Source organism: Hyla sarda, chromosome 1 (assembly GCF_029499605.1).
Source record: "Hyla sarda isolate aHylSar1 chromosome 1, aHylSar1.hap1, whole genome shotgun sequence".
Lineage (NCBI taxonomy): Eukaryota > Metazoa > Chordata > Amphibia > Anura > Hylidae > Hyla > Hyla sarda.
The window spans coordinates 110,659,312-110,668,454 of record NC_079189.1 but is presented as its reverse complement, the minus strand read 5'-3'; positions in this window follow the sequence as shown (position 1 = coordinate 110,668,454).

The following is a 9,143-nucleotide window of genomic DNA, read 5'->3' as shown; positions in this document are numbered from 1 at the left end:
TGGAAGTCGCTGACCCGTGCAATCGGAAAACTTATCTGTCTAGCCAGATCCTCCTGCAGAGCTATCAATACTGATCAGCGTAGCAATGACCACCTTGAACAAGCCAAGGTCACGATCATCAGATGCGTCCAACAGGAAGTCTTTAAAGAAGAAATCCAAGGCCTTCTGAAAAAGGAAGAGATTTCTCAACACAATTCACTCAAAGACTTGTACACCAAGCAATGGAAACAAGTTCAAAGTCTTGCGGACATTTTCTGGAAGAGGTGGAGACAGGAATACCTGATAATATTCCAGCCACGCAAGAAATGGCAAGATGACAAACCCAATTTACAAGTTGGAGACATTGTCTTACTGAAAGACTCTCAGGCCCACAGGAACGAGTGGCCTATTGGACTCATTGTGAGGACTGATCCTAGTAGTGGTGCTAGAGTTAGAAAGGTTGAAGTTAGGATTGTTAGAGAGGGCATTCCCAAAGTGTATGCAAGGCCAATTTCTGAAGTAGTTTTACTCCTGTCCAAGGGTTAGTGGCATAACAAAAAGTATGCCAGGTGGGGAGTGTGCTGCCTTCGCAATGTATTTTACATGCTTGGCACTCAGCAGGGTCTGTTCCTTTAAGACCCTCCATTTTCTTGAAGCCTAGAGGCGGGCCTTCTCTCTAAAGCATAGGGCTAGATCCGGCATGTCTCATTCATTCCAGCTCCAGCCACCACAGTGACCAGATCCACAGGACTTCTTAAAGCTAATACAGCCTGCAAATCTGATAAATACCAAAGCCTGTGAGTAAGGAATTGTTAGTTAGCCTGTGTAGAGAGATGCTAGGCATTTGTAGATAGATAATGTGTTTTCAGTGTGTAGTAAGTGAGCACATGTTAGACCCTATCTATGTATTAGCTATGCATAATGTAAGGCACTTGAATAGCCATGCTTATATTTGTCTTTCATATGTTTGTTTTACAGTTTTACCGCACTTTCATTATATCTCAGTAAAGATTACATCAGTTAAGCAAACCAGCGTGTCTTTCCTTGAGATGTATAATTAAACAAAATCACAGAGAGCACAATATATATACTTATCTTACTGCGGAGAAGCAAAGAAAGAGGCGGAGTTACAGCATCACCACCTTATGTAGACTTTACTATATCCATCCTGATTGGCTATTGAGATGGACAGCATGTTTGTATACGCCTGAACATTCTATAATGTTTTTTCTTTATGTTACTATTGTAATACTTTGCTGCTGGAGCATGTAAAGAGGATTAATGCATAATGCAAATGCCTCCTGTCTTGAAATAAAATCTATACCAACCCTGACATGGCTTACAAAACTGACTGTGTATAGGGTTTTTAAATTGTCCCAGAAAAAGCCACAGAGGAGGCACCATTCAAAGTGGAATACTGAGATAATAAATATGTACCAGCACCATATTTAGGACATGCCGTGCACCATTTAATAAATTTGGCGCACATTCACAGGTTTCCACCACCCAAATTAAAAGTGTAAAAAGACATTCACCTTCACCACTCTTGATAAATTCCCCCATGGTCTCTAAAATACAGAGGTCATCTATCATCACGCTGTGTCTTTTCGCCCTGTGGCTGATATAGGAAAAAAAAAAGTAAACAGAAAAGCTGTCATCTAACAGTCACTTCTTCCACTACAGTAATACATAAAGGTGTGTGAACTCCCATATAGATTACATAAGGACATATTATTATGGATTCTGTAAGACAGTTGAGACAGATGTGTCCTGAGTGGTCATCTACCCTGTTTAACCCTTGCTCAGCCAAAAAAAAAAACTAAAACATTGCATTAGGAAAGATATGTGTGTGCAGTGAATGTAATTGTTGGGTCTTTTTTCACTTAATAAGAAGGACATCATACTGACAACATTTTAGCAGCAGTAACTACATTATGTTTGTACATCTATGTCTTTACATAAGCCTTTAAATACAGTATGACATTTATATGATCATTTTGTCTAATAGACATTCCTTTTAGATGTAGCTATTGTTTGCAATGTTTAGAAACATGTTTTAACAAAGTTCCCCGATGTAGTCCCTAAGTTAAGTTCACACGTCAGATATAATTTGACACGTATTTACTAGAGGTTCAGCCAGCAGAGTGTCACAGACCTGCCTGAGGTTTAGTCCTGAGATTTGTCATTGTGCAGATGGATCGGTGTCTGTTTATTAAATCACTAAGTATTGCTAAACTATTATTAAGTTATGTTATAAATTAAGGCAATCAAAACAGAACATCCTAAAAGAGAGTGTACAAAAAGCTTTAAAGTCAGAAGTGTTAGCAAAACAATAGATTATGTAACTAAAACAAAGAACAAACCAAACATTCGACTGTACCTGTCATAGGACATCAAAGGAGAAGGCCCACTACACAGCTAGGGAAGCCGGTTTTACAGTGGCACATCAGTTTATCATGTAGGCAGTCCAGTCTGTGCTGTTAGGAAGCACCATTTAAGAGAGAGCAGCTGAACAAATTACTTAAAGGGGTACTCCAGTGCCCGAGCTTCTAAACTTCCGGATCAGAAGCTTGGAGCAGCGGCAGCGACGTCACGGCCCCACCCCCTCGTGATGTCACACCATGCCCCCTCCATTGATGTCTATGGGAGGGGGAGTAATGACCCCTTATATGACCTTATTTTAAAAACCCACTGTGCTGGATAAATGACATCTTATCTTTATGTTGAGGATTGGTAAAATTAAGGCAATACCCAATGCAGTGTATTTGTGTTTCCATAATTCAGCTATAACTTTTTATTTTTAATCAGTACCATTTTTGAAATACATGTTCTACCTTTTGATCATTTTTATTAAACTTTTCTTGAATGCAAGGTGAGCAAAATAAGCAATTCTGGCATTTTTTGTGTTTGTTTTTATACAATGTTCACCATAGGGTATAAATAAAACCGTTTTATAGTACAAGTCATTACAAATAGGGCGACACCTAAAATGCATGTTTTTGTAAAAAACTAAATAAAAAAAATTTTTTTTGCCTCGTTTGTTTTTCAAACAAAACTTTTGAAATGTCTGTGTGACTTCAAAAGTTTTTGAAAATGACTGATTCATTACTATTATATTTGTAGACATTTGCTCAACAGAAATGAATCCATTCTTAGCAAATCCAATTCACTTGAAAATTTCCCTGAAACTTTGACTTTAATCCAAAACTAGTTCCACATAATTACTCAACAATTAAATATAGAAAATGACCAATATTACCATAATTTCAGAGACACTCTGTAGACCATATAAGTGAATACACTACAGCTAGATCCAAAATTTCACAGGTGACATTTTCTCAGACTGTAGTTAATCAATTTTCCTGATGGTCTGGGCCAGATAGTAATAGTACCCACAAAGTAGAGAAAAAAAAATGCATGAAACACTAGGAGAAAAATGAGCTTGAAAAGCCGGCCCTGCTATGACTCTAATAGTCCAGTAATGAATTGCACATGTGAGCAATACAGGTGTCATAGTGTGAAAAATCCTGGTAGTGCTACACGCTATAGTAATGACTGAATGCACAACACAAAAAGGAAAGAAAACGGAGCGCTCACCAATGTAGTTGTCAGACAGGCCTATGAAACTAATCCATAGACCGGGTCGGTCCCAAGCAGGGAGGCGGCAGATGGATCCGGGGGAGTTCAGAGACATCAGGCGACGGACCGTATCGCGCCCCTAGACGCTTCGTCAGGCCGCTTCGTGAGGGGGGCGCACAAAAGGAGATTTTTTGTACTCACAGTAAAATCTCTTTCTTGTAGCTTTTATTGGGGGACACCTTACTGATGGGTATATGCTCTTGCCACTAGGAGGTGCTGACACTAGGAAAATAAGTCTGCTCCTCCCTGGCTGGATATACCTGCCCACCTGCAGTGAAGTTATCAGTTTTGTCACAAAGGAGAAGGAGAAGCCAAGACATATGTCCGAAGTACCCTAGAAAACAATCCTGGAGAAACAACCCAAGAACCACAAGGAATAGTCCGGAAAAAAGATGAAGAAATGGGTGGGTGCGGTGTCCCCCAATGAAAGCTACGAGAAAGATTTTACGGTGAGTACAAAAAAAAAAAAAAAAATTCCTTTTCTCGGTCGCTCTTCATAGGGGGACACCTTACTGATGGGACGTACCAAAGCAGTCCCCTAGGGTTGGAGAAACAACCACCAGAGAGAGGAATCAGTCCCAAGACTAAACTCTCGTGTCCACAAGTCCTGCAGACGAGCACCCCAGGTGGAGACACACTAGGCCCAAAAATGGAACTCCCGACAGATACCCCGTCCTAGGAGACTGACTAGGACACAAAAAGGAAAAGGGCCATCCTCTGTAGAGACCCAAGGCACCTGGGTCATATAGGGAGACAAGGAATCCCAGGAAAAATGGGATGCTGTACTAGAAAGGGTCGGTGCATGAGAGCAAGACCGAAGCAGCTGCAGACCCAAAAACCATTGTCCCAGGGGCCCGCCATGAGCACCCAAAAGGCGAAAAAGCCATACTGGGGTAATGTGGATAACTTGAACACCCTCCAACTCGGGAGGACCTGGACCCCGAAGGAAGAAAGGAGTGACAAACCTCCTGAAGAGTAAGAAAAGCAGACTTCTGCAAAAAAAAAAAAAAAAAAAAAAAACTCTCCGGACGACAAAACTTCCATGAAGAAGTAGAGGAGTGCAGAACCGAAAGACCGCCCTGACCAATGGGATCGCAGAAGAGTCATGGCCAGAACACTACAGATGCCCAAGACCTGAACCATCACCCAGGCCTGAGGGACCGGAAGAGCCGCCAAAAAGGAAGGCACGCCACAGCATCCTAGGACAGATTCCAAGCCAAGGAGACCAACCAGTTCTAGACCAGGTGGTCTGAGCAGACCAGAGCACACTAAATAGAGACATACCGCCAGAATGGGAACGGAGGGAGAAATAAATGAGAACCCAGCTGGGAATCTCAGGGTCTGGGCACAGGAAGGCTCCAGCCTGTCAGTGCAGTACAACTGACACAGACAAAAAGGGAAGGAAGAACACACCCTTTCCAGGTAGAGTGTACAAACTTCTCCAACAGAGGAGAAAGCCAAGCTGCGATAGTGGACAGGAAGCCCACAAGCCTAGGCAGGAAAAAGGCCCTGTGGAATGCAGTCAGCAAAAACCAAGGGCCTCGCCTGATACTTCCCCTATACAGTAGGAACAGCGAGACGGCAACAAGCAGAAAAGAATCAACAAAATAGTCCCTCCAGAAGAGGGAAAACAAAGGTGGACAAGAGGAAAATTCAAGTACCGACCCATGCCAAGCAGCCCGATCCCCGTACCCCATACAGAAAGGGGATTGGAAAAACGCACCAGGCACAGGAGGTATGCCGCCCTACAGTCATGGAATAAGGACTGGTAGGATGGAACCCCCCAGGCCCCAACGGCAACCCATCGCTGTCTGGAGGAGCCACCTTGTGTCCCAAGAGGGATCGGCATCCAGTACACTGGAGCTGGGCAAAAAGTACAAGACGTGTGAAGAGCCATTCCAGACAGTGACGAGTAGGTGCCGGAGCCACCCCGGAACACACACCTGGAGGCATAGGGAGGGGCTGTACTGACTGTTGCCCCAGCAGGCCCCATGGCAGAAAAGAGGTGCTCAACCGCCGCAGAACTGCGGAAACAAAAGCTCGGAAGCCCCGAGGTACACCCCACTGAACAAAAGGAAGGTTGGCTCCCCACACGTAGGAACAAAGACAGCGGTGGGGTACTAAGACTGCGGACACAAAATAAAACTGCAGACACGCAAGGGACCAGCAGGAAGAAAGGTATGCCTCTAGCAGATCAACAGTGCAACCTAAGAAAGGAGAACAGAGTGATGCTGCTGTTGCTGAGAAAATCCCTGTGACCTGCAGAAAGAAAGCCCACACCCCAACTCCTATGGTGCCAGACACCAAGGCTGCAGACGCAGACTCAGGAGACAAAGAATGAATGTGGAGCTGGAAAATGCAGACACACTGTGACAGACAGGGAGAAAAGGTCCCAAGAACCCACAGATACACACTCTGCGGAACTGCACCTGGAAGAGAGGCACCGGACTGCAGCTATGGCAGCAGCAGAAACGGGAGAGGTAACCAGGGAGATTAGAACACCAGGCAGAGGCAGACACAGTCTGGCTATATGGCAAAGGGACCGTGGCCATGTCGGGTCCCGCATACGGAAACACACAGTGGAGTGAGATACCAGCCTGCAGACAGAGAAGCAGGCATGCAGAGAGGGACCTGGTCACATAGGTAACCCTTTAAACTAGTATGTGGTGCAACATGGGGTGACTGACTCGAAAACTACATCATGGCAGTGGGTAACCTGAACTACTGTCCACAGGGTGAAAGTGTATGGTAGGTGACCCGACATAGTAGTAAGCCATGCGGAAAACCATCTGGCCGGCAGGTAAAGGATTCCTGATCACTCAATTCAACCTCCCACAGAAAGCGGGGGACTAGAGTGCAGCCTATCCAACAGGCGACCTGGTGGTGTAGAAAACCCAACAGACTAAGGATTGTCCGACTGGTAGCAATCCCGCATACCTGTAGGAATCTTACAGCAGGTCCCTCACCCAGGCGTGGGGTACGGGAAACCTGGCTATATCCGCGGCAGCCCAGAGGTCAAAGACCGATGGCGGCTGAAACAGTTTAGACAACAATCTGGCTGAACACTAACAGCCCCAGGCTTTTGGTGAAAAGGGAACAGTCAGACAGGCGATAACTGTGCCCCTTGCATAGGTGGGAGGGCGGGGAGGCCGAGAAACTCTGCCCCCTTAGAAATATAGAGAGGCAGAGGAGCCGTGGAATGCGTGCCCGACATCCCGCATAGTGACCGTGGGACCCGCTGGGTCAGTTCTACGTATACAGCGCACAACAGTGGGGTACCAGAACTCCAGTAGCCGATACAACAGCCGTGAGATGTGTGACAGGCAGCATAGTAAACAACACAGACCGCATTTTGGCTTACTGGTATGGATCCATAGTGGACAGCGAGTAATTCCGTCGGAAACCTCGTACAGTAGGCAGATACCTGAGGCCAGTCACAGATACACCAGCCATGTGGTGTGTGACAGTTGGCGTAGGAAACCATGCAGGTCACTCTCTGTCTTACTTGTATGAGTCTATAGACTAAACAACTAGTCCTCTCGTCGGCACTTCGCACAGTAGTGAGGTACTGGAACTCCAGCTGGAACATCATCTGTTTGATGTATGACAGGCGGCGTAGGCAACCATGCAGACCCCTGTCCGGCTTACTGATATGGGCCCATAGTAGACAACGAGGCATAGGGTCCGTAGGACACACTTGGTCAGTTCTTCGTATACTGCACCCAGTAGTGGGGTATCGGAACTCCATTCACAGATACATCAGCCGTGCAACAGGCGGCAGAGGAAACCATGCAGGCCACAGATACATCAGCCGTTTGAGGTATGACCGGCAGTGTAGGAGACCATGCAGACCAACGTCTGGCCTACTGGTAGGGGTCCATAGTGGACAACGATTTCTCTTGTCTGTACCTCACTCAGTAGTGAGGTACCGGAAGTTCAGCCGCAGATACATCAGTCGTTTGATGTATGACAGGCGGTATAGGCAACCATGTAGACCACTGTCTGGCTTACTTGTATGGGGCCAAAACCAGCCGCAGATACGTCAACCATGTGATGTTGGACAGGCAGCAGCCGTGAGATGAGTGACCGGCGAGACCACTGTTTGGCATAGTGATATCAGGTCCAAACCATGCTCACGCAGGGATATTCCCCTGGAGACCTAGCGCCGGATGAGAAGAGTCGGAGCACCAGATGCGGTAGCCTGTGGAAAAAGGAATCAGAGTATGACATGCCAAGAACCTGCCCCCACGATGGGAGGCCGGCAGGATGACAGATGAGGAACCTCAAAAGAAACCGGGGTATCTACAAGGAACGCAAAGAGCTTGCACATAGTATGGACCTCAGTGGAAGCGGAGAACAGACTGTCTGAATATATCCCCATCAGTTCCTAAGGGATCATGAATCCTCAGAGGTATACCCTGAGTGGCTCATGTATTCAATATATAGCAGGTCACCCCCTAGGGTCACTGAAACAATTAGGCAGCCCCTAATACGGACAATAGGAAAGGACCCTTGCAATAGATGGTAGTGTGCAATATTGCCCACAAGAGAGCGCCAAACTACAGCAATGTACTGAGTTCCTTTTTTTTTTTTATTCTTAAATTCTCTCTTCCTGCTTCAACAGGGAAGAACAGAAGAGCAAGGACACTTACACCATGGTGGCAGTCATCTTAACCCCGAGCAGTCCCCAGAGCGGCGGTGGCAGGTGCAGCACGCTTAGAAGAGTCTGCTTAGCCACCGCATATATCTGAGGTAGGGAGAGGGGGGCGGAGTTAATGCCGCTGTGAGAGCCAATCTCACCGAACCTGCCCCCAGCAGCGCGCAAGTCGGGGAGAAGGAGCTGCTTGACCTCTCGGCTTGAACGAGAAATGCAGGGAAGAAGGGCGGAGCTATCCGCGGCAGCCCGTGCCACCATGATCCCCCAGCGCAGAGGTGAGGAAAAGAGAGTCAGCCGCGAGACGCATCCGCGGACACAACTTGTTGGGAGAAAGTGAAAGTTTAGGAGCTGCCTGCTGTTGGCGCAGCTCCCTAGTAACCCCTTACCCAGACTTGCAGAGCACAGCTGATGCAGCCAAAGCTGCATGAATAAAATGGCCAGTGTTAACCCTTCACTGCCTGGACCCGATCGTTCGACAAGGGGGGGACTATGTATACTCACCTCAGACGCCATACTCACCTAGAGATGTCTTCAGCCAGCTTTTTTAGTCTACGGCATCACGTCATGCTGCGACAGACACGACGAGCAGGGAAGATAGGGAGACGCGGACCATAGGTGCGACCCCAGGCACTGGCTGTTGGCAGGAAGGGGTTAATGGTGCATACTTTTATGACCCGTGTTCCTTAGCCGCATATGGGGGAACAGGTTGCGCCATGCTCTTGAACCCCCACCTGAAAAAGGGAAACAAAAGAGAGTAAAGAATCTGACTAAACAGCCCTTTCTAGAAAATAAGAAAAAAACGGGTGCGGGTATATCCTGCCAGGGAGCAGCAGACTTTTTTTTTCCTAGTGTCAGCGCCTCCTAGTGG